Here is a 26382-nt window from a genome sequence, read left to right on the forward strand (position 1 = left end):
GTGTGTGTGTGTGTGTGTGTGTGTGTGTGTGTGTGTGTGTGTGTGTGTGTGTGTGTGTGTGTCTTTTGAAATTACTGTTCATTACTTCCTTTCTTTCCTTCCTTCCTTCCTTCCTCAACAGAACATAGATAAACAGAAGCATTAACTAGTATTAGCACTAACACAATATTTAAATTATACTGTATAAATTCAAAGAACCTTTTAAATAATTCAAGCACCTAGGTTAAGTTAGACGGCTGACTGATTCCTTCACTGTTCTCAATCTCTGGTTTGTTTTATGCATGGTTTTGGGTTTTTTCCCCCCCTGGCCTGAGTAAATACTACTTGGACACAGCTGTTTCCCAGGCAGGAAGTGCCAGCAATGACTTGGACTGTCCACAGCTGTAGATCATCTAGAGGAGCAGAAGGGTGAGACCAGCATCACATGCTTGGGCTTAAGAGGATGCAGTCACTCATACCTTGCTGAGCATAACAAATCACGGACCAAGGCCTTGGCTCAAGTCTGGATCTCATTGGAGCCCCATTTCTTGGAACTCTAGCATGGCTGTACTTCTGCCTGACCCAGGCATTCATTGACCCCTCCGTGTCAACTTGGATATCCCTTCTGGCTCAGGTGTTCAATTTGTCCTGTACTTTGTGCAAACTACATCTCTACTTGGCTTGTTTCCTTCTTTGGTCTTCTCTACAGTGGCGACTCCAGTGGTATCCTCATTCTTGTCCTGACTGGACCAGTTATATTCGGTATCTATCTATCTATCTATCTATCTATCTATCTATCTATCTATCTATCTATCTATCTACCTATCTTTGTGTATATGTATGTATACACACACACACATACACACACACACACACACACACACACACACATATATATGTATAGAGTGCCCCCCAGGGCCTCCACTAGCCCGTAGAGTACTCAGCCATAGCCACTGGTCAGCCTTGTTCCTGTACCCTGCTATAGACAGGGCAGGAAAATAGGACCTTTACCTTTGAGGTAAAGCTTTCTTGGGTGTGCCTGGCTTCAAAGGTGCTTGGGGCTTCAGAACAGATACAGAAGGGATCGTAATGCCTTGATGGCATTTTTTATCCTATTCTTTGTCACAGTTGCAAACAGTCTAGTCGTTCTGTTTAGGATAATAGCTAATGAGAATGGCCTCAATTGTCCTTCTTGGTCCATGCTCTTCATTTCATCTCAAAATTGAAAAAGAAAGAAATCGACATGCCCATGAGGAGCCCACAGCTGCCCTGAGTGGTTCACCACTGATTTCCCGCCAAGTGCCTTCTTTGTAAGTCATTCAAGGCTGCTTCTCACTGAGTGCCGATTGCTGATGAAATTGCTTTGGGTAAGCCCTGAGCTCTCACCTACAGAATCGAATACTAGCTCTTGGAGGGCTTGCAGCCTTAAAAGGGCTTGCAGGCAGAAATCCAACCTGGATGAGAACATAACTTTGAAGACATGTTGGCTGAGAACACAGGGCTTTTAGCAGGTGTATTGAAGTGGTTTCTTCATGGAGAGAAATCTCCTTTGATTTGGTGCTTATCTGCACTGTGGATTGGATTCTGTGATTCTGCATATTGTTACATATGTTCTTGTTGTCTCCTCCATTAAGATGTAAGTGCTCATTGGGATGGTTTCATTTGTTCTGTTTCCTTAGTGCCTGGCACAAGGAAGGCACTCGATAAATGCTTGTTGGTTGATTGATTGAGTTGTGAACTGTGTCTTCCTATCACAATACAAGACGGGCCCCTCAAGTAGTGAGACTGGCTTTCTTGGGTCGATGGAGGGGTAAGAGGGGACCTGGCTCATTAATTAGCTCCAAAGGTAGGTAATCGCCAAAGAAGACGATCCAAGCATGCTTTGGGCGATGGCAATGCTGTGGGAATGAGTGTGTGGCTTCCAGGTGATCACTTTGAGAACAGCCCTCATTTGGATCATAATTCTAGAATGGGAGAGGCCTCCGAAGTCCCATAATCCAACCTCCTCATTTGACTGATAAGGAAACAGAGACTTAGACAGGTGAAGTGATTTGCCCAAGGCCACACAGGTAGCATGTATTGGAGGCAGGATTTGCGCCCAGGTCCTCAGGATTGAGGAGCAGTGTTCCTTCGTGCAAACAGCTGGTCATAAGTTCATAGGATCATGAATTTAGAGAAGTGCCCCAGTCCTTTTGACACTCATTTCAGGGATCCCACCACTTCAATTCAAGAAACATTAAGGTCCATCTACCCCAAATCTAATTCTATATGATCATAAAATCATTGATTTAGACCTGGGAAGGATTTTACAGAGCATTAAGTCCAACTCCTTTATTTTACAGATAAAGTTAAAGTGAATTGCCCAAGGTCATATAGGCAGTTAATGGTAAAGGTGAAATTTGAACCCAGGTCTTCTGACTTCAAACCTAGAACACCCACCATTGTACCATATGGCCTCTGAATTAAATTTAGTTCAACAGTCCCCAAAAAGCATTCCCCAATGGAGCATCTGCTCCATACCAGGCACTCCATGGACCATACAATAATAAAAATGAAAAAATTCCTTCCAGGTGTGTATGAACATTGACATCTTGGAAAACAGTAAACATTACAAATAGGGTTTGACTTATGGTTTGTTGATTGTGTAGACTTAAGAAAGTGACTGAGGGGATGTTAATAATGAAGATTAAACCTAAAAGTGTGTCCAGGGTACATGTTTCTCCCCCAGAGAGTTAGTTGTTAAACATTTACAAGCACACCCCTAGTTTCTCCCCTTAAAGAATTTAAGTTTAATTGGGCAGATTTAACATGCACATAAATAAGGAAATAAGCTAGTGTACTTGCTAAATTAAAAAAAAATATTGTGTCTACTATGTGCCAGGCACTATGATAAATGTCTTGCCAACATCATCTCATTTGGCTCTTACAGGGCTAGGAGGCAAGTGCTATTACTGTCCCCGTTTATACCCACCCCAACATGCAGCTTATTCAGGTAGCTGTGACTCATTGCTATGATCAGACACACATACACAGAGTTAATACATGAATTAAAATTGGCGTTATCCTCCTTCATCTGGTTTCATTCTGGTGTAAACAAGGAGTTGAAATTGGTGCATCATGCATGACTGACGTTGCCCTCCAGGATCATTAGAGTTTTTGTGCAAGCATCTCTGGAGACACCCTAGCATGGGGGGGGGGGGCGGGGAAGAGTGACAATGGCCATGCACAGCTGCTTTGCAGAAAGGGGATTGATTAGTGATGGAGACAAGACACATTTTTGCAGAAAGAAGCAAGGGTGAGTTCTTCTTTCCCATCCTCCCAAGAGCCATCTCCCTGTCTTGTTGGGGACCCCGATTCCAGCAGGCTGGAGTTGCTCACATTCTCCTAGACCTGGAGCTGTTCCAGGTTGTGCTCTGGCCATCTTCTGAAAGCAGTACTGTCATCCCCTGCTGGCTTTGTCCATCCCTTATTCCCAGGCCACAACTGGCCATGATGGATGGGAAATCCCCAAGGCCTTCATTCAAAAGAGCAACCCACACTTAGGGTCTTCACTGGACTCTAGACAAACTCCATTCCCTCTGTTCTCTTCCTAGGGTTCACAAGGCTTCCTCCTCCTTCACAGTTTCTGGACAGTGGCCGGGGGAAAATGCTCTGTCCAACAGTTTCCTTCGAGGAGAAGGTAAGCTCTGTGAAGGCAAGGGTAGAGTCCTTTGGTGTTTTTATATCTGCAGTGTCTAGCAAATTGACTGGTCCATAGTAGACACAAATCGTTATTGAGGGAAGGAAGGAAGGAAAGGAGAGAGGGAGAGAGAGAAGAAAGGAAAAGAGGGAGGGAGGGAGGAAAGGAGAGAGGGAGAGAGAAAAGAAAGGAAAAGAGGGAGGGAGGGAGGAAGGAAGGAAGGAAGGAAGAAAGGAAGGAAGAAAGGAAGGAAGGAAGGAAGAAAAGGAGAGAGGGAGAGAGAGAAGAAAGGAAAAGAGGGAGGGAGGAAAGGAGACAGGGAGAGAGAGAAGAAAGGAAAAGAGGGAGGGAGGAAGGAGTTAAAAACGAAGCATTTTCTAAACCCTTCTTGTGTCCCAGGTCTGTGCCAGGGACTGGGGAGAAAAATATAAGCACAAAGAAACATAGATCCTGCCCTCAAGGAGCTTCCATTTGAATGGGGAAAGATCCCTTACAAAAGGGAGCTGAAAACTGGGGCTTAGGATGGGGCCATGACTTTGAAGTCCTGGAAAGCCTGAACAAACCCAAGAGGGGACAGAAGGCCAGTGGGCCTGGGCCCCTTCACAAAATGGAGGCTCTAAGAGGAATGTGGCCATGGGAGAAACACGGGCCTCGAGGAGGGAGATTCCAGAGTGTACAGGCCACCTTTGTGGCTCGTTATTGCTACCCTGTGAGTGGATCCCTCATATGTGAACAGAAGACCTATCTTGGCAGGTGCATCAACGTGATGTCAACATGTTGGTGGCAGGTGAACTGCAGGAACCCTTGCAGCTTCACAGAAATCTCTACTTGGTTTCTCATTCTCTAATTCAATCCCACAAACATTCATTAAGCACTTACTATGTGCCAGGCCCAGCAAAGGCAAAAGTGAAAAATGATCCTTGCCCACAGGGAGCTTTCATTCTACTGGGAGGTGTCGGGTGAGTGGAGGTATAGTGTGCACGCAGACAAGTAGATGCAAAGTAATTTTAAGAGGAAGAAAGTACCAACACCAGGAGGGGTGATGTACAGATGAAGGAAGTAGCCTCCCAAATGAGTTTTGAAAGAAGGAAGGTGAGGATTCCCATAGGCAGAGGTGAGAAGGAAGAGCATTCCCAGAACAAGGGAGACAGGAGATGGAACATTTAACTAGGAGACCAGTCTGACTCCAACAGAGAGTCTGTGAAGGGGATTAATACAATGATAATAATAGCTAATAGTGCCTTATGATTTGCAAAGAGATACACACACATATATGTATACGTATATGTGTGTATGTATATGCATACATACATGCATACATAAATATACATATATAATTCATTTGGTATAAAATATGATTGGAAAGGTAGACTGAGGCAAGACCATGGAAGGCTTTAAATGCCTGCCTGAAAAGTTCATATTTGATCCAACAGGCAACAGAGAACCACTGAAGATATTTGAGTAGGGAAATGGCATCTCCTGGCACTATCAGTATCCTGTAAGTCATTATTATCGTTAGCACTGAGGAATTAGCTACTCAGAAGTTGAAAGAGTGATGGTTTGGGAATCTGAGGACCTGAGCTCAAATTCCACTTCTATCACCTAATGCCTGTGCAACCTTAGGTAAATGCCTGAACTTCTCTGAGCCCCCATCTGCTCCTCTACAAAAGGGAAGGTTATGGGCTAGGCCATGTCTAGAGTACTCACTTTAGGTCCATAGCTTTATAAGCAGTTAGTCTTTCACTAGTTTCTGGTTTGGTGTGTTCTCTTTAAGACAGAATCCAGCTTCTTTTTTCAGGAGAAATGCCCCCTTGTCCCCCACCCCACCCCCCAGCCAGGGGACTCCATCTCAGTGCTCGAGCTCCCTCCCTTGACTTGGACCTCCTCTAAGCCCCTCTACTTAATGACTCAAATCTTTCATCTTCAATGTGCCCTTTCTCTTTGACTGGTTCAATCCTTCCAGTCTCCTCATTGGGAATCAAGAGGTTAGTGATGCCATGAACTTGAGAGTTTTCATCATGAGGCCCTGGGATGTTGGAAGCAGAGATTAAATCCTTCATCTTCTGTGATTCGTGCATATGGATACAGCTGGTCAGTCAAGCTGGGAAGAGATGTGCTGGAAGGAATGTCTTTTAAATGTGAAGTCTTCAGGAAGAAACCAACCAAGCAAACAAAAAACATCTGTGCCAAACAATCAGCCAGCATTCATTCAATCCCTACTATGTGTCAGGTACTGTGTCAAGTGTTCTGGGAGACCCATCACTGGGATGACATGTATTTCCTTCAGAAGGTGAACCCTCCCTTCCTAAAGGCTGAATAAAGCCAAGGTTATTTAACCTTTTGATGACAGAGAATCCAGGCTCACAGTTCGAGCTATCCTAAGCAGAACGGGCAGCTAGATGGTGCAGTGGATAGAGTGGACCTAGAGTCCAGAGGATTCATCTTCTCAAGTTCAAATCTGGCCTCAGACACTTAGTAGCTATGTGACTCTGGGCAAGTCACTTAGCCATGTTTGCCTCAGTTTCCTGATCTGCAAAATGAGCTAGAGAAGGAAATGGCAAACCACTCCAGTATCTTAGCCAAGAAAACCCCAAATGGGGCCACAAGAGTTAGATAAGACTGAAAAATGACTGAACAAAAAAGGAGAATAGGCTACTTTGAAATGTGAGGCAGTAAATTAAAACAGTTCTGAGATATCACCTCACACCTATCAGATTGGCTAACATGACAAAACATGTGGGAAATGTGGGAACACTAATGCATTGTTGGTGGAGTTGTGAACTGATCCAACCATTTGGGAGAGCAATTTGGAATTATGCCCGAAGGGCTATAAAACTGTGTGTACTCTGATCCAGCAATACCATAACTAGGTCTGTATCCCAAGAAAGACCACAAAAAAGGGAAAAGGACTCTTATGTACAAACATATTTATAGCTGCTCTTTTTGTGATGGCCAAAAATTGGAAATTGAGAGGATGCCCATCAATTGGGGAATGGCTGAGCAAGTTGTGGTATATGAATGTAATGGAATACTATTGTGCTATAAGAAATGATGAGCAGGCAGACTTCAGAAAAACCTTGAAAGACTTACATGAACTGAGGCTGAGTAAAATGAGTAGAACCAGGAGAACACTGTACAAAGTAACAGCCACATTGTGCAAAAGCTACCTTCGATAGACTTGGCTCTTCTTAGCGATGTAAGGATCTAAAACAACTCCAAAAGACTCATGATGAAAATGCTATCTACATCCAGAGAAAGAACTACGGATTGTGAATGCAAATGGAAGCATGCTATTTTCTTCTGTTTTGGGGGATTTTTCTTTTTGTTCTGATTCCTCTTTCACAACAGGACTAATGTGGAAATATGTTTAACATAATTGTACATGTACGACCTATATTACATTGCTTATTGTCTTGGAGAGAAGGGAGAGAGAAAAATTTGGAACTCCAAATCTTATAAAAATGAATGTTGAAAACTAGACAAGAAAGAAAAGCAAACAAAGGTGAGGTGATGAGGTTCCCCCTCCCTGGAGGTGTTCGAGTCAAGGTAGATGGCCACCGTCGGGGATGTGGCAGAGGAGGCTCTGGCCAGTTTGCTTTAGACTGAACGAGCTCTGAGCCCCAGCCCTACTCTAACCTCTATCCATTCAGGGGTCTCAGGCTTCCTTTTATGGGAAGGCTTTGCTGAGGACCTTATTCTCTCTCCTCATATTGTCTTGTATTTGTTTATTGCTCTGTTTTATTCCCCCAAGAAAATATGAAATGTTGAGGGCAGGGACTGGTTTGTTATTGTTGGTGGTGGTGGTTCTGTTTTATTTTGCGTCTGTTACTATAGAGCCCAGCCTTATGCCTGGCACAGTTATCACAGCACACAGGTCTGAAGGGCCCTAAGATCTTACGTTCCAGACTCCTCATTTTGCAGATGAGAGAACAGAGACCCAGGCAGGCTAAATGACTTACTAGAGGCAGTGGTCATCAGAGAGAAGAATGCTCTCATCATGGGATCACAAATCCAGGGCTGGGAGGGACCTCAAAGGTCATTTGGTCCAACACTCACATTTTATAAATGAGGAAACTGAGGCACAGTGGCTCGGGCAGGTAGTGAGTGGCTGAGCAGAGGATTCAAGCCCGGCCCTCTTCACTCCACAGTCAGTGTTCTTGAGGTCAATGCTTGTTGAGTGAAGTTCACTGGACGCACGATCCCATGGATGTGGGCTCTCAGCCCTTGCGACTCTCCTGCCTCCGGCCCGCATAGTGGAGGCATTCTTCTGGGGCTCTTGCCTTTGTAGGGGCACCACTGCCTTGCTTAGGGGGGCTGTCTGCCACCACCCCTTCCAGGTACCCTGGTGATCAAAGCTGAGAGCAGCAGAACCCGGTTAGATGAGGGACATTCTCTGGCTCTAGATCTAGAATACTTGCTCTGATTGTGGTTTGGATAAACTCTCCTCATGTCGAGACCCTGCTTCTCAGAAGTCTTTGAGATAGATAGGTGCTCATAACCCTACAATGGCTCCCATTGCCTACTGCTTCGAGTCCCCATTACTTGACTTGCTTTGAAGGCCTTCCCACCTCATCCCCTGTATCTCTCCTCTTACACGCCAGTGAAGCAGAACTCCTTGTTTTTCCTTGTGTGGATCTTGTGACTTCCCGTCTCCTCTGGTGGGGTTGGTCACGCTGTTCTCTAGCCCTAAATGGAGCCCTCCACTCTCCAGCTTCCTTGGGGGAGGCTATGAGGAACAACAAACCTTCTCCCTCCTTTAAGGTCCTATTCAAATGTTGCCTGTGTTGTTTTCTTTCACATCTTGGTGGCCTATATGTAAATTGTTTGTTTGGCTCTGCCCACTTCACTCTGCATTAGTTCATATAATTCTTCCCAACTTTCTCCAAATTTCTCCTCTTGTTATTTCTTATGGTTCCATAATATACCATTATACCCATATGTCAGTTTGTCTAATTATTCCCCAATCAATAAGCATTATACTTTGTTCCTAGTCTCTTTGTTACCACAAAAGTGCTAGTACAAATATTTTGATCTACATGGAATGAGGGTGTCTTATTTCCTCTCAGGTTGTAAAGTTCATTAATTCATTAATTCATTCATTCAGTGCCTACTCATGGGTAAAGCACTGCACCAGGTGCTAGGGATACAGAGACACACTGAAACAGTCCCTGCCCTCAAGAAGTGTACATTCCCTTCTATTGGGAGGGAATAACTCACACGTAAAAGCAGATAAACATTTATATAAAGTAAATACAAATTAACTGGGGAGCCACTGAGCAGCCAGGAAAGGCCCTGTGTGGCATCTGACCTGAGTTTGGAAGGAAGCTAGAATCAGGGAGCATGTCTTACATGTCTTTGAATCTCCTCCAGTACCTAGCACAGAGTCTTGTACATTAGTAGGTGCTCAACAAATATTTGAACTTAACAGGACTGAACTGAAGTTCTAACCCAGTCTAAGAAGTGTTGGACTGTACATTCCTCCCATTTAGCTAAAGTCAGAGAATGTTGGAGCTGGGAGGGGTCTTAGAGATCATCTAATCCATTTTACACACAAGGAAACCAAGACCCAAAGTGGGCAAATTACTTGGCCAAGATTAGCTGTTGATTTCAGAATCAATGTTGACAGCTCGTAAGGGACTTAGAGGTCATCCAATCTAACCCTCCTTATCTTACTGATGAGCCTGGAGATGGGAAGTGGCTTGCCCTGGGTCACACATGGTAAGTGGCAGACGTAGGGATCCTGGGCTCTTTCTACTGTAAGACAAGGCATCCCTTAGAGATGTACTGTGTTTGCCTACATACTGAGTCAGTTTTCTTTTTTGTCATCCTTCACAGGTGCTGAGTAACAACTCAGAGTGGATGAGATACCTGTGAAATGGGGTGACAGCTCTGTACACTGAGGTCCTAGGAGGTCGGGAGATCTGAAGGGCTCCAGATTGAGAGGTAGCTGTCCATTCCTGCTCCCATCTTCAGCAAAGACCCATTACCCTGTATCATTGGACTTCACTTATGTTCCCTCGGAGCCGGGCCCTGCTGCCCCCCATAGCTCAGAGCATCTCGGACCTGGAGCTCTCATGGGTTAAAGGCTGTAGCTGTCCCTGTTGTGTTCCCCCACCCCCATTTCTGCCCATATCATGTCTCTACTCCCTAAGCCTCAGTGCCCATTGGCTCTAATTGGCAAAGCTTGGCATCATGCGCCTAATAGAATTTTAAATTATTTTGATTAAAATGTCAAGGGATGAGAATTTAAAATTAATCAAAACTGCCACCCCAGCATTGCACCATTAGTTACCCAGCCAGTTTGAGAGGATAATACCAAGAAGACTCAAAGAGGGGAATACTGAGATGTAGCAAGTTCCCCCTAGGATAGAACCCTGTTCTGGGTGGGTGGGGAATCTGGATGGTCATGGTCATCCTCTTCCTAATAATAATAATAATAATAATAATAATATATCACTTAGACAATTACCACCTCCTATACTGGAAAGAGCACTGAATTTGGAATCAGTCAAAATTCTGCATCTGCCACCCACTAGCTGTGTGACCCTGGGTAAGTTACCTGATGCCTCTGGGTCTCAGGCTGCTCATCTACAAAATGGGAGGGTGAGATGAGATCCTCTTTAGGGTTCCTCCTAGCTTTAAAACCTGAAGGTCTGGGAAAAGGACCCACATGTACAAAAATATGCATAGCAGCTCTTTTTGTGGTGGCAAAGAATTGCAAATTGAGAGGACTCCCATCAATTGGGGAATGGCTGAGCAAGTTGTGGTATACGAATGTAATAGAATACTATTGTGCTATAAGAAATGATGAACAGGCTGACTTCAGAAAAACCTGGAAAGACTTGTATGGTCTGATGCTGAGTGAAGTGAGCAGAACCAAGAGGGGGAGGGAGGAATGGGGGGAGAACCCTGGAGAGAGAAGACCCTTGCCCTACTTCCCGGTCCTCCAGGCCTTCTTTACCTCCCCTAATAAACTGAACCAAGTGCAAGGCGATGAGGGAGGAGAAAGGCCATGCACAGGCTGTTCCCAAACCTTCTCCCCACCAGTAACCAACCCTGCCCAGACTCTCTTCCCATTCCCCACAAGACCTCCAAAAAGGAGAGTGGGGAGAATGGGGGTGGGAACAATTGAAGTTCGAATGTATTTTAAAAGTGACTTAAGCCAAATCCAGGCATTAATTATAACTCCTCCCCTTGTGACCCATCCCCTCCCCCTCCCCAATTTCTTTGAATTTACTTTGTGAAACTGCGTCTGTGCCTTAGTAACTCCTGGAAGACAGGGAATCTTTCGTTTTGTACTGGATCATAGCAGACCTTTAATAAATGTTGTTGAATTGAATTGAATTGAAGGAGATGATTGTTTCTCCTAGGATCAGTCTTAGCTGTTCACTTGTTTGGCATTGATTTGGGGGGTTCAAGGGAAAGGAATTCATTGCTCTCTCTCTCCCATCCTTATCCTCTTGTTACATTTCTCAGTGCACCTGCTGTATACTCTAGGAGAGGGGGTGGTTTGAAGACAGAATGGTTTCATTTTATGTTGGCATCCCCAGTGCCAGGCCCTGTGCCTGGTACGTGGCAGGTGCCTAATATTTACTTGTTGAATAAATATCAATAATAATAATAATAAATAAAATTGAATGAAGGGAGATGCATATTTTTTCTGGAAGAGAGGGCAATCTGTCATGCATAGAAAATAAGAAAACCTAAGAAATAGGTCATGTAAGAAAACAAATGTAGTAATAATAGCAATAATAACAATAACAATAATAATAACTAGCATTTCCAATAGCTGCTTTAGGGTCTGCAAAATACCTTACATGTTAGGTCACTTTATCCTCAGCAACAACCCTGTGAAGCAGGTGCTATTACTACTCCCACTCCATTTTACAGATGAGGAAACTGAGTCTGAAAGAAGTGATTTGTGGTCACAGAGCTGGTAAGAGTCAAAGGCCAGATCCTACTCCAAGTCTAGCACTCTATCCTCTGACTTTGGGAGCTGTCCACAGGCCGCCTCTTGATGGAAGCCTTTGACTAGAGGATGGATGACTGCTTGTTAACCCTCGCTCTTTCAGGTACCAGCCCGACTAGAGGTCTATGGGCCACTGAAATACTCTCCTGACCTGAGCTTGTGTGATTCTGGTGTTTCCCTGCTCGGTAGCCAAGGGAACAGAGACACATTCTCCATCGCTTTGCTATGGTAACCAGTAGTTGACCTGAGTTCTGAGGGCTGGTTTTGTCCACCCTGGGACAAAGGGTGGGAAAGGAACTTGAGGTCAGCTCGACAGAAGTGGCCTGTTCCTGGCCTTTCTCCCACGGCTCTTGGCCTTTCTCCACGGCTCTCAGCCTCTCTCATTGAGTCTAGCCCTGGGCCCTTGACATCACCAGCCACAATGAGCCTCAGACACTTGGACACTAGCCTAGGGCCTCCACTTGACAAAGTGAAGTTTACTTTCTACTTGAGCTTTTATTGACTGTAATAAGTCTAATTGAAATAAACATTTTGATTACTGCTTGGTTCCATGGCTGCTTAATAGGGAGCTAGAAGATCTCTCAATAATCATTTTGGCCAAATGGGATTCATTTAGCTTGACAGTTATCCCAGGCATTTATTGGTTCATGTGGCAGGCCGGGAGTGTTTTCTGAGCTAATTGTGGGGAACATTTTACTCTGGGGTTAACCTTCTCGAGATGGCAGACTGAAAAGTGGTGGTGAGGGGCGCACAGGGCCCACCGCCTGCCACATAGACGTGGAAATGAGCCCTCCCCTCTGGCTGCTCCTGGGGCCCAGGACACTCCTGAAAATTAAAAGGGGGCTTTGCTGAAGCTGACAGCTTGGGCCTGGGATGGGGGCCCGGCTCCTTCTATGGGGTGTTGCCCAGAGGGCGGAAGGGGAAGCTCCCCCCCCCACCCCTGACTTCTCCTGTGCTTGCTTGTGGGGGATGGCCAGCTGCTGGTAGGAGCAGGACAGTGGCCCCATGGACATTGCTTTTCCTCAGCAAAGGAGACCTAAAGTCAAAGCCATGGAATCAGCAGTGGTTATTTCTCAGTTGTGCTCTCTTCACCACTGCATTTGGGGTCTTCTTGGCAAGGATACTGGAGTGGTTTGCCATTTCCTTCTCCAGTTCATTTAACAGATGAGGAAACTGAGGCAAACAGGGTAAAGTGACTTTCCCAGAGTCACTCAGCTAGGAAGTATCTGAGGCCACATTTGAACTCAGGAAGAAGAGTCTTTTTTACTCCAGGCCTGACATTCTCTCCAAGGCACCACCTCGCTGCTTCTGGAGTCAGGAGCTTGGAGTTCAAATCCTGCCTCTGACATTAATCAGCTGTGTGACCACAGGGCAAGTCAGTTTTTTCATCTGGAAAATGGGGATTAAATATACAGGCTATTTCTTCTTGTAGGATTGTTGCAAAGAAAGTTTCCTGAATATCTAAAAACACTACACAAGTGTGAATTATTATTACAATTGTTTTTCTTCTCATTTCATATTTCCTGGAGTTCATATAGAAGATCCTTGAGACAAGAGCTGTGTTTGTGTTTTCTTTAGTTCTTGAGTTAGTCAATAAACATTTAGTAAGTACTTACAATGTGCTAGGCACTTTGCTAAGCCCTGGCGAGACCACAAAAAGCAGAATCCATGTTCCTGCCCCCGAGAAGCTCACATTCTAATGGGGACATAGTAACACACAAACAACCATGTCCACACAAGCTGGGCACGTCCCTGGCAGGTAGCCTCAGAGGGAAGCACCTAGCCCCGATGCGAAGTCATTCCAAGAGGGAGAGTGCTCATATTTGAGGGGATCAGGAAAGGGACCACAGAGGAGGTGATTCCCGCCTGCGCCACGCCGCGGGGGCCAGCTGTGGTTGGGTGCCTTCTCAGCGGCTAATGTGGGCTCTGGTGCCGGCACTTCACTGGCCTCTTCGCAGGGGGTCACAGCAACACGGACATAGCGCAGCTTGGCCCTTCACCTTTGAATACCTCAGTCCCCCCCTCACACCCCCACACCAAACTCCATCTGCCCTGTTCTCATGATCAGCACATTCTTATCTGCATTGTGTCTTTCCCCCACCAAAAGGCTGCAGGCGTTTCTGACTCTACCAGGCTTCCTGGACCCTCCTACCCCTGGAGAAAAAAGGGGGCTGTCAGGATCAAACACCTCTGAGATTCCCGAAGAAAGAGTTGATTTAGCACCTTCTCGGGTATGGCGATAGGGCTAGGCTGCCGCTGGCGGGGGAAGGGAGGGCATTGACTCCACAAAGCCAGGTGTTGCCTGAAGGGTTTCTTGCCGCAACTGGAGAGGGGGTGGTGCCCGGTTCCCTCAAGGACATCAAGGGCGTAATTAGAGCCAAGATAGTTTTTACTCCCTCCTCCCTATCCAGATTTGCTCCTCCGCCTCCAAACCAACATTTGGTACAAGGACTTTGCCATGGTTTTATTAATTTTTTTTTCTATTTGCTTTTTTTTCCTATCTGCTGACCAGATGGGATGTCAGTGGGCAGCTGCCTGAGGGTTAACAGTCAGGGTGGCATTGAAGGCTCCCACTCAGGTCTGAGGGGCTCAAGACACAGGTGCCAGCTGCTTTGTGGTTGCTGCTGCTTTTTGACTAGGCAATGGGGTTAAGTGACGTGCCCAGGGTCACACAGCTAGAAAGTGTTATATGTCTGAGGCTGAATTGGAACTCAGGTCCTCCTGAATCCAGGGCCAGTGCTCTATCCACTGCACCACCTAGCCGCCCCTGCCGGCTGCTTTTACAAATGATATTTGCCTATACTTCTCTTGTGCTGGGTGAATTTGAGTGAGACATAAGAAAGTGTGTCTATCCACAGTGTCTGAATGGGGGTCTGCAAGCTGGGTCATCTTGATAAAAAGTGCAAAGGGCTGGAGATCTGATCATAAAAAATACAAAAATAGCTGGCATCAGTATATATGGATGTGTAAACACACACATATGTGCCTATAAATATGTTAATAGCAACAATAGCTATTCATAATTAATAGTACTATTAATTATTAATAGCCATTAATAATTAATGGTAATAATAGCATTTATACAGCACTTCAAAGTTTGCAAAGAGCTTCACAAATATATAATTTTATCCTCACAACAACTCTGGGAGGTAGGTATTATTATTATCCTCATTTTACAGAGGGGGAAATTGAGGCACAAAGCAGTTATGTTGCTTAGGGCCACAGAGCTAATATACATATACATATACACCCATACATACATGCCATTATATAGGTAGGTATATACATGCATATATACACACATTATATATACACATACATATATCTCTATATCTATCTGTTTCTCTGTCTGTCTCTGTCTCTGTCTTTTGGTCTTGACTGTGGTTTCATCACTGCTCATGCAGATCAGAATTCAACTTCTAGCTTTACAGCATCAATCAATTAATCACTAAGTATTTATTAAGCACCTACTGTGTGCTAGGCACTGGTATTACCCCGGGGGCAAGGAGAATTCAGGTGACTTGCTCAGGTCACATAGCTAGTCTGTACTATAGGCAGGATCTGAGCCCAATGGACCATGCTGGTGTCAGAGACATTTGTTTGTACAGAACTTAAACGTGCAAAGTGCTTTACAGACAGGATGTCCTTTGGGCCTCACCACAGCCCTGAGAGAAAGATGCTCACAGATCTCATCACCTCCCATTTGGCAAATAATGAAACTGAGGCTTAGAGAAATCAGGTGATGTGCCCAGAGTCACATAGGTTTAAGGTATCAGAGGTAGAATTTAAACCCAGGTCTTCCAGGCTCCAAGTCCATTGCTCTACTACATTTTGATTCTTCTCCCAGATACCCAGACCATTGCTGGGTCATACGGTGTGTGTGTGTGTGTGTGTGTGTGCGCGCGTGCACATGTGCGGTCAGCATCTCTGTGACAATGGCCTCTTCCCAACTCTCTGGTAATGACAGCAGAGCCCAGGAGGAGGGGCCCAGGCACTGGGTCTGGAGCCTCCAGGATGACAGTGTTTAGAGTTGGAAGGGACCTTAGAGGACATCAAGTTCAACGTCCTCTTTTTTTTTAACAAATGGGGAAACTGAGTCATAGAGAAGTTAACTGACTCACCTAAAGATCATACAGTATCTAGAAAGGACCTTCGATATCATCTTGTCCAACCACCTCGTTTTCCTTATAAACCAAATCAAATGTGAGAGTGTATGTAAAATGCTTGCAAATCTTAAAGAGCTACATAAGTGTCAGCTACTGTTGTTTTACAAATGGAGGTTTGTGACTGAGGTTCCGAGGAGTTCAGTGACCTGTCCAAAGTCACACAAGTAGCCTGTATCAGAGCTGAGTTCTGAACTCAGGTCTTCTGAATTCGAATCTAGGACGCTGTCCACGGTACCATCCTGCTGAAACCTACGAGCCTCAGCAAGTCACCTCTCAGACTCTCAGTTTGCTTCTCTGTAGAAAGGGGATCAAAATGCTTGGATCGCCAAAGGTAGAAATTGCACTGGGCAGTTGTGAAGACAGCACTTTCTCGCCTTTAGGAACATGAGCTATTGCTGCTGAAGGTCCTGGAGGAACATGGGTTCTTTCTAGAGTGACCCAGCTCTGGGACCTCTCCCTGAAAGTTTGGATGCTTGCCTCTAGCCTACAGGTCTGTGCCTAGCACACTGGAACCCAAAAAGAAGAATCGTAAGCACAACTCATGTTTCTATAGCCCTGCAGCTTCTGTGAAATGACCCTATGTGGCAGATAGAACAGGTAAGGGTATCCACTCTTTATTTTCCCCTCCTGTCTCTGTTTCTGAATTTCTAGACCTCAATACTAGCTTCAGGTGCAGTCTCACTCTGGACCATCTCTTTGCCAGGCTGCCCCCCTTCTCTTTTTAGTGAATTCCTCTTAAAGCTTCCACTTTGGGGAGAAGCCAAAGCTGGCCAACCCTCCCTCCCAGTTCTCCTTCTGAGTTTCTAGACTTTGAAACCATACCCCAACATGGGTACCTGCCATCTGCTCCCCCCTTTATGTATTGTCTTCCCCCATTAGAATGTAAGCTCATTGAGGGCAGGGACTGTCTTCTCTTTTGCTTGCATTTGTATCACTTTGAAAGTGTTTAATAAACACTTGTTGCCTTGACTTTCCTTTTTACAGAGGAAAAAAACTAAGGCCCAGAGAGGTGAAGTGAATTGTCCATGGTACAGGGCTAATAAATGTCATAGGCAGGATTGGAAGACAAATTCTCTGACCTCAGTTCCAATACTCTTTTCCTTATGCCATAGTTCCTAAAAAATTTGGGGAAAAATTGATTGATCATGGACTGAGGTTTAAGGTTTCTCATAGGTCCCAAAGCATTTTTTAATAGATATTTCGGCTTCTTAACTTATCACAAAAACTGATCCTTAAATTTATCATAGATTCTTGAAAGTGTTCAAAGAGAAATGTACCCTGGTCTCTTTCTTGTTCTTGTAAGTCTCTGTATTCTGTTGTTAGAAGATGGCCCTGACACTTCCTGAACCTATAAACAGATGTGTGTGCAAGCATATACTCATATTTATGCACACTCTTCTTGAATCTGTCTAAGCATTTATGATCTTTCCCTAAGAAATAGGAAGTGACAGACCTCAAAAGATAAACTCAAACCTCACAGGCTTTATATACTGCAAGGCAGAAGTAGGTAATAAACCTGGGCAGGCTGTCTTCCCAAAGCTGGCTGTTACTGTCTAAGAGAAACATACACTGTGCTATGCCTTGGGAAAGTTTTGTGCAGAATCTCATGAATCCAAGCAATTTTTTTCTTTTGCTGCAGTTACCAAAAAAAGGGAGATTTATTTCAACATTGCTCATAAAAGATCATTGGGTCAGAGCTAGAAAGGACTTCTGAGGTCACTTAGGTCCACTCACTCATTGTAGAGATATGGAAATGGAGACCCCCAAGAGGTTTAGTAACTTTCCCAGGATCACAAGCTAGTATCTGAGGCAGGATTTGAACTCAGGGCTTTCTGACTTCAGATCCAGGGCTGAATCCATAAAGCACTTAAACTTTTGTAAAATACTTTACCACAAATTATCTCATTTGATTCATATATAAAAGCAATTGTCCAAAGTCACCCAGGTAGAAAGTGGAAGAGTAGGGATTTGAACTCTGACCTTCTGAGTCTTCATTAAGCATTTTTTCCACTGAATCTGAACTAGGTTAAAAGCAGCCCCCTGTTCACTCCCTGTTGTTAGCAATGTGATTGTCTCTCTCCTCTTTCTGCTTCAGTTCCCGCATGTGTTAACCAGAGATAAAATCTGGTTTAAGATAATGCAAATCTCTTTGCCAAGGGAGCATTGCTATATCTCCTTTTGAGACCAGCTGAGGCAACCACCAATAGCAGAGGCAGAAACAGAAGTCACTCGGCCATTTCAGCCGAACCCTTTCCTGCAGCAAAGAAAGACATCTCCTGGGGGGCCCAGAAGAAAACATCAGACCTCTTAATGAAACTAAGCCCCTTTCGCTTCTGTTTTCAGTTCAGAAAAATAAGAGCCATATGGTGTGAATAAAATTAGCTAAAAAGTGGTTTACAAGAGGCCCACATTTCAAGAAAACAGAGATCATGTAGAGAAGGGAAGGAGGAAGACAGCAAGCAGCTATTAAATGCCTAGTATGTGCCAGGCACTATGTTAAGTGCTTTACAAATATTATCTCATTTGACCCTCACAACAATCCTGGGAGGTAAGTGATATTATTATCTCCATTTTACAGATGAGGAAACTGAGGTAGACAGAGGTTAAGTGACTTGCCCAGGGTCACAAGGCTAGTGAGTGTCTGAGGCTGGATTGAATTCAGGTCTTCCTGACTCCAGGTCCAGTGCTCCATCCACAGCTAAGCCACCTTGCTGCCCGATGCCATGTGTTGCTTCTTTACATACTGACTGGCACATAGTAAGTACTGAAATGCCTTTTCTTTCATTCATTCCAGAACAGTAACCCCATAAAGTTCCTATCCAAGTAGATGCCCCTTCATCACTGTCTCCCTAGACAGCCTTTAAGAGTCATGGCTGAGTCACTGGTACTGCCCAGCCTCCTTGTCCTTTCTCCAGCACAAGACTCCAAGCATTTCCATGGGCTGCCCAGTGCCTGGAGCTCTCTCCTTCCTTGTCTCTACCTCCTGGCTTTCCTGGCTTCCTTCAAGGCTCAGTTTGAGTCTTATCTTCCGAAAGAAGCCCTTTCCAGTCCTCAATTGCAATGTCTTCCCTCTGAGATTATGATTGCCCATTTCTCTGCATAATCGTTGCATGTTGTCTCCCCATTAGCTTGTGAACTCGAGGGCAGGGACTGTTGTGTATTGTTGCTTTGTCTTCTCTGTACCCTCAACATAGCACAGTGCCTGTCATACAGTAGGTCCTTAATAATTCCATATCGGTAGACTGACTGACCCAGAATAGCAACTGGCTGAAAGTATTCTTCAAATCAGTTCAGCTCAAATCAAATCAACAAACATATGTTAAGCACCAATGGTGGGAGTGTGGTGTCTGAAGAGACCCTATCGACTTTCTCAGCTGATGCAGCCTCTCTGTGCAGCCTTGCTGGGGAGATTACTTCTGGGAGAATCCTGATGATGTCCAAGGGAAGTGCTTTGGAGAGACATTCTGTAATTGGTTCTGAGGGGGTGCAGGCCCAAGCCAGCCATGGGGTCGGGAGGACCCTTTTCCTAGTGGCTGCATTCTCAGAACCATCTGTGTCTTCAAAAAGGCCACAGAGGTGATGTGGCCTTAAGGCCTTCTTCCCCTTGGAGGCTTTATGGTCCCCAAGAAACAGGCCTTGGGTTCTTGGTCTTTCTCTGTTCTAGGGGAAAGGAATGGATCTTTCAGGACCTTGTGAGGTACGCAGCTTTAGAGAGTGTCTTGCCATCCTGGCATTCCAGGCTGGGTTTTACCCATTCCAGCATCAATGCCCAGCATCAATCCCCAGGTCTTCTTGACTCTGAGGCCAGAGTTTTATCTGCTATACCTTATTTCCTCCCAAGACCAAAATATAGACAAAGAAGTACAAGGTGATTGGGAGGAATGGGGGAATACTAATACCAGGGGGTGCCAGAAAAAGCCCACTGGGGAAAGTGGCCTTCAGCTGAAGACCATTTTTGTAAGGGGGCTAGGCATCCTAACAGGGGACTCTCAGAGCACCCTTGTCTTCAGAGTGGTTGACCTTAGCACTGACTATTTCCTGCCAAGCTGTCCTAAGCCCTCCTCTTTTCCCCAAGAGAGTCATGTCCTCACCTCCCAGCAAGGCTCTGGCCTCCCCTGTACATTGGAGAGCTCTCCATGGAGGAGAGAAAGTGATGGAGTCCAGGGTGTGTGTTCCCAAAGGGGTCATCACCACATATGAAATCAACAATTTCCATTTGCACAACAGTTTGGCAGGGAGCAGAGATGCTCTGCTAATGAGGTGCTATCTGTCTTGGATTATCTCTCTGTCCTCTTCCCTTTATGAAAGTAGGTCTGACATATTTGGGGCAGACTGAGAGTAGAAATGACAGCAAATGTTCAGACTTCCATGGAGGCAGCGGCTCCCCAGGAAAGATCATTTGTGTAACTTTAGGGAAAAAGACTCAAGGTTTAGACAGATCTTAAAATTTTCTTTCTTTTTTCATTCTAATCCAGTGTAGCAACCCAGATCAGTCAGAGCTGTTAGATAAACCTTAGATCTAGACTTTTCAGTGGGTTTGAAAAATGTGTTCTTCTAATTTCATGCTATGTATTTAAATTGACATCCTCTCCCCAAGGCTTTGTCCTGCACCAGTGAATATGACAACTTTGGTCCCCTTGGAGAAGGATTCTTGTTTCCATCACTCTGGGGGATCTAAGTCCTTGACAGCTTTTCAGAAGTTACTTTGTCTTTCCAGGGACTAGCCTCCAGTCTCTAGGGGTGATTTCACAGATCACTGGACGGTACTTATTGGACAAAATAACTCTCCTCTCCTCTTTTCTCCTCTTGTCTCCCCTCCTCTCCTCTCCTTTATTTCCTCTCCCCTCTCTTCTTCTTCTTCTTCTTCTTCTTCTTCTTCTTCTTCTTCTTCTTCTTCTTCTCCTTCTCCTTCTCCTTCTCTTCTTCTTCTTCTTCTTCTTCTTCTTCTTCTTCTTCTTCTTCTTCTTCTTCTTCTTCTTCTTCTCCTTCTCCTTCTCCTTCTCCTTCTCCTTCTTCTTCTTCTTCTTCTTCTTCTTCTTCTTCTTCTTCTTCTTCCTCTCTCTCTCTCTCTCTCTTCTCTCTCTCTCTCTCTCTCTCTCTCTCTCTCTCTCTCTCTCTCTCTCATTCTGTCTCTCTGACCCAGCATTTTTAGACCTTCTGAGCCTCCCAGTCACATAGTCCCAGCGCTAACTAAACTTTATTCTGTTTGTTTCTGGAGAAAACAAATTCAGCATCTACAAATATAATGACTAATATGAGAAAAACAGAGAAGCAGGAGACAATTGCAATGACTACAACAATGTGAATGAAAATGATCCTGAAATGAAGTGGAACCTGGGTGACTGAGAAGCCATAAATGGAGACAAAGAACGGAATACGAAATGCTCCTTCCTTAGGCTGTAGAAGAGAAGGTTGTATACCAGAGAAGGTCTCTCTAGTCCGTGTTTGTGCTTCACTTCCTTAAAGCACAGTGTAAATGCTGGCAATCATAGAGTAGAGCATTGCATGTATATCCAGATAGCTAGGATTTTACAGAGGCAGCTAGTTGGCACCATAATGCACAGAAAGCTGGACCCAGAGTTAGGAAAGCTTGAATTCAACTCTGGCCTCAGATACTTACTAGCTGTGTGACACTGAGCGAGTCACTTAACCTCTGTTTGCTTTAGTTTCCTTCTCTGTAGCGTGGGAATAATGACAGCGCTTATCCTCCAGATCAAAGAGATAATGTTTGTAAAGCATTTTGTAAACCTTGAAGCACTATAGAAGGGCTAACTACTATAAATGCTAGCTAGCTACAATAAAAAGTGCATTAACATTTGCAAAGCACTTTATACCTGCTAAATCATTTGATAAAATGCCCTAAATGACCCCCAAGGTCCCTGCTGCTCTAAATATATGGTCCTAGAATCCTATGAACTTTTTAGAAAGACAATCTCTTGAGCACTAATGACCCATCTGAATCTGTCTGGTTTTTTCCTTTCCTTCTGTACTTCTCTGTTTCAAGCCAAGGCACATGAATGCCTGCCTTGTTTCAGGGGGAATGACTTTTACAGAAGTGTTGGCTAGGCATCTTGTTTGGAAAGAGACATATTTCCCCTCAAACCAGGGTGTTCCAACTCAGGTTTTCCTGACCCAATAGAATAGACCATATGCTCATCCTGTATAATGTCAGCTCCTTAGAGGCCAGAACTGGTTTTTGTTTGTTTGTTTTGTCTTTGAATCCCTAGCACCTAGCACAGTGCCTGGTGATAGGTGATGATTTAAGATTCATTGGATTGAATTATTTTCCATCTTAAACCTCTTTTTCAGCCAGGTAGGATCTGGCCATCCTTTTAGAATGAACCTAGACTTTCTAGCAGGTGCTAATTCTGCAATCGGGGTGCCTTCTTTTGCACTTAAATTGTTTTCTCAAATTTTCCCCTCCCCATTATCACCTCACTGACAAAGAAGGTATCTAGGAGGCTGAGAGTGAGCAGAGCCCTCTAGTGTCCCTGTGTTTTAAATATGGCTGGGAACTCCAAGGGGATGGACCCATTTTGCTGACTGTGGCACTCTGAAGGGAAAGGCATTTCTCCCTGGTGAATAAATGGTAAATTACATGACGAGTGAACGTTTTTAAATTAGTACTGGCATTTCTGACCTGTCTTTGGCAACCCTGTTCCTGCTGAGAAGGAACCTCATTTATGAGGTTGGCAGTTAGGAAGGCCAGTGTTGGAGGCCGTAAAGCACTTTCCAAGCTTGATTTAGCATCGATTTCATGTCAGGCTAACTTGACTTTAATATTTAAACAAAATGTTTAATGTTTAAACAGCTTGATTTCCCCTTTTTCATTTTTCTGTAGCTTAACCTATTGTTAACTGTGTAGGAACCTAGAACAGACTGCCATTCACACGAGGCATCTTTAACTGGAATCTCTGATCTGCCATCATAATGGTGGCAGGAAGCTCACTCCCTTCCTTTCTCTTCTCTTGGACCCTTCCTTCCAGGTTTTCTGAACTCCTTCCATTCTGCCTCTGAAGGACTGAACAGGAAGCTTTGGGGGTCTCACTTAGAACTAGAAGGAAGCTGAGCGCCCCCCTAACCCAGAGTTTCTAACCTTTTTTGCATCATGGGCCCTTTTGGTAGTCTGATAACACCTAATGATCCTTCTCAGAATCGTATTTGTAAATGCTTGAAAGAAACATTCATTGGGTTGCAGAGGAAATAAATTATATTGAACTATACTTATCAGTTATATATTTTTAAATATTATATATTATTATATAATATATCAAATATTATATAAATGTAATATAAATAATATATTAAATATTATATAAATATATATTTTAAAAACAAGTTCATGTTAAGTTAAAAAAACAAATTCAGGTTAAGAATGCCTGGTCTAATCCAACTCCTTCATTTCACAGGGAGGCAGGGGACAAGAGGACCCTGGGCTTGAACCCTGCCTCTGACACTTAATCACCACCTCTCAGAGCCTCAGTTTCCTCATCTTTAAAACAGGGATCATGCTGTAAGGATTTCAAAGAGTAGCTCATGCCTCCCTCAACCCTGTGAAGTGGGTGCTGTGATGATTTTAAGCTCAGAGGGTTTTCAGTGACGTGCCCAGGTCACCCAGCTGGTAAACGTCTGAGGCTGTGGTACCTGGGGCTCAGAGGAGATGATGAGGTGTGGGAAGTGCTTTTGGGAACCTCCCAGAACTCGTTATCATTGGAGGTGAGGACAATGAGGTCCAGACCAATGAAGCCACCTGCCCACGGTTACACAAAGAAGAGGAAGAGCTCAGGCCCAAGACCTCTCTGTGTCTCTTGCACACGTATGTGAACTCTAGGCACTTTGGAGGGCAGGCTTTTCTGGTCCAGCCCGGTTTTATGCATTCTTCTAACAGGTGGGACTTCATTTTGCCCCCAACGTAAGTACAGTACAACATCCTCAAGAAGCTACTTTATCGATGGGACTTTGGGCATAGAAGTTTGTCTCATGGGGCCTCAGTGTCCTCATATGTTGAATGAAGGGCTTAGACTTGATGATTTTTAAGATTCCATCCAGTCTTAAATCTTAGCAAAGCAGGAGAGTCCTGTGTTAGAGCCAGTGTGTCCTAAGGCTTAGCATGCTACGTTTGGAATCAAGAAGACCTGAGTTCAAAATCTGCCCCTGATGCTTGCTTGCTTTGTGACCATGAACAAATCGCCTCTGAGCTTGTTTTCCCTTCTGCAAAATGGTCCTGATATTATGACAGTAACTGATTCACACAGTTGTTATGAGGCTCACGTGGGATAAAGACGCATGAAGGGAATCGGGCACCTGGAAATGCTGGCTGCTGCTGCTGCTGCTGCTATTATTATTATTGATTGAATCCCAACTCCAGAGCTTATCAGCAATGTGATGCTGGGCAGGGACTTCTTGCACTCCCTCCCTCACCGGTGGTCCTAAGGAAAACACTTCACAAATCCCAGGATCATGGATTTAGACCCGCCAGGGAGGCCACCAAAAATCCAACCTCTTTGTCTTACAGATAGGGAAACCGAGGCTGACCAGTTAAGTGACTCTCCAGGGGCCACGTAGCTAGTGAATGTCTGAGATCAATTTGAGTCCAATAAGTCCACTTTGATGTGAGCTCACAGGTATAATTATATTCTCAGAAAGGATTAGAGGGAGAAGGGAGCTCATTTTACAAGCAAGGAAAGCGAGGGTCAGAAAGTTTAAGTGATTGGACCAAAGTCACACAAGGTTTAAGCATTGGAAGTGGGATCTGAACCCAGGGCCTCGTGCTCCTGAGCCATGGGTCATAAGAAAAGGCCTGAGAGAAGGGAGGGCTGCTGCAGGGAAGAGGCAGGAGTGGAATCCAGTGATTGGAGTGGAGGGGAAGGAGAGTCAATGAATAACAAGGCTGGAGGAGAGCTTTTACTGCAGTACTCCCTTCCCCCCCATTCCTTAGCAGCTGATCTTGGGCCTCTACCCCCCACACCCGGAGGTAGCCTACCAGCATTAAGCAGTCTGCTCTGGGCAGACCAGAGCCATAGCCCTCCCCATCTGACCAAGCAAGCTTGGCCTCTCCATTTCCTTCTCTTCCCCCCTCAAATGATGGTGGCCAGGGCCTCCTGCCACTGAGGCTCCCTGAGCCCTGCCCTGATGGATGACAGACTGATTTATCGGCCGTGATAAGGTTCTGAGAAGTCTCCAAGCCGGTGAAAAATAAAGGTTTAATGACTGAATTATATATTCTCTTTCTGTGATTGAAAATAATATCAGACCCCCGGCTCCGGTGCCAGACAGATTACATAAGCTTGAGTTAAGTGGGAGAATAAAAATGAATGATTTTCCTCCTTGACTTAAATACAGCATTAAGCAGGGTGCCCTTGGATTCAGCATAAAGCAATTTGCTTCTCCCCACTAACAGCTAGGGGGCATTGCAGATGCAAATAGAGTCAGTTTTGCATTTTTAATATTCTCCATCTCCATAATTCACAGCCTCAGCTTTGGAGATGTTATTGCTGCCTCTTCTGTGCATTTAAATTATTTTGACCCTCTGAACTTATGCTTTGAAGTTTCACATCAGCTCCTAAGATATATGTCCTCATCTATAGAGCAAAGGGAACTTCCCCGGCTTTCAGCTCTTGAGAAGCATGAGGGACTGAGCATAAGTTGCTTCTGATGTTGTCAGCCTGGTCAACTCTCACCAAAGAGGGCAGCCAGTTAATGGAGCTGCTTTTTCCAATTTTATTTTGAAAACAAAACCAATGAGTTGCTGAGGTGGTGTTAGATCCAGCCATTAAGGCTTCCTTTAGGACTGTACTTAGCATCTTGGCCTTGGGAATATGCCCAGTACTTGACCGAGTATCACAGGATGGAGGAAATACTCTGCTGGGCCAACACCACTTAATTTGGGTTGATTCAAGCCAAGTCCTCTCTCCATGTGGTTCTTTGCCTAGAGATTCTATTTAAGCTACAAATGACTTCCAAGGACATGAGTCCTCAGGTGAAACAGATGTCCTAATTTGTGTAAAGCAAATGTGGGCACCAGTGGTCTCATCCCAGGGTTTCAGGACTGACTAGGATGGGGAGGTGGGGGTGGAGGGAGGAGAGAGCCAGTAGTATGGTTTTGTGGAATTATACTTACTTAGGGCCATTGTGGTATTTCTAGCTCCCCCTCCATTTTCTGTTTATTCTGTGATAATGCCTGTACCAACAAATCAACAGGATGTTCCATTTTGTTAGTTCTTAGGAATCCTTTGAAGCCACCACTAAGACCCATAAAAAATGCAACGGAAGAAGGAATAATAACCCAGAAGCCATCATGTTTGATGTGCATGCCATATGATGGCAGTCAATATTTGCTCAATGCCCTTTGAGAACTTGCTTCCATGATACAAAAGCACACGAAACCACCATGTAGGAAGGGAGGAGATGAGACTGTTGGGAGAGTTCAGGAAGATTTTTTTTCAGTGTTATTTATAGGGTGGTAGGAGTAAAAATGACCATGGCATCCCAACAGCGTAGGGTTAATGACCCCAAGGCAGTGTGGTATGATGGAGTGCTGGTCTTGTGGTCAAGGAGACCTGGGGTTCAAATCTTCCCTCAGATACTGG

At 44.7% G+C, this 26382-nt stretch overlaps 1 long non-coding RNA gene across 1 annotated transcript in view; it reads right to left on the minus strand.

The window, feature by feature from the left end:
• LOC110213126 (uncharacterized) overlaps nucleotides 1–17908 on the minus strand; it is a 33978-nt gene extending 16070 nt beyond the window's left edge. The window contains exon 1 of the long non-coding RNA XR_002325891.1: nucleotides 17774–17908. This is a non-coding gene — a long non-coding RNA (uncharacterized LOC110213126). The remainder of the gene's footprint in view (nucleotides 1–17773) is intronic.
• Nucleotides 17909–26382: the final 8474 nt, after the last annotated feature.

This window comes from Phascolarctos cinereus, unplaced genomic scaffold, assembly GCF_003287225.1.
Source record: "Phascolarctos cinereus isolate Bilbo 61053 unplaced genomic scaffold, phaCin_HiC Scaffold_1;HRSCAF=81, whole genome shotgun sequence".
NCBI lineage: Eukaryota > Metazoa > Chordata > Mammalia > Diprotodontia > Phascolarctidae > Phascolarctos > Phascolarctos cinereus.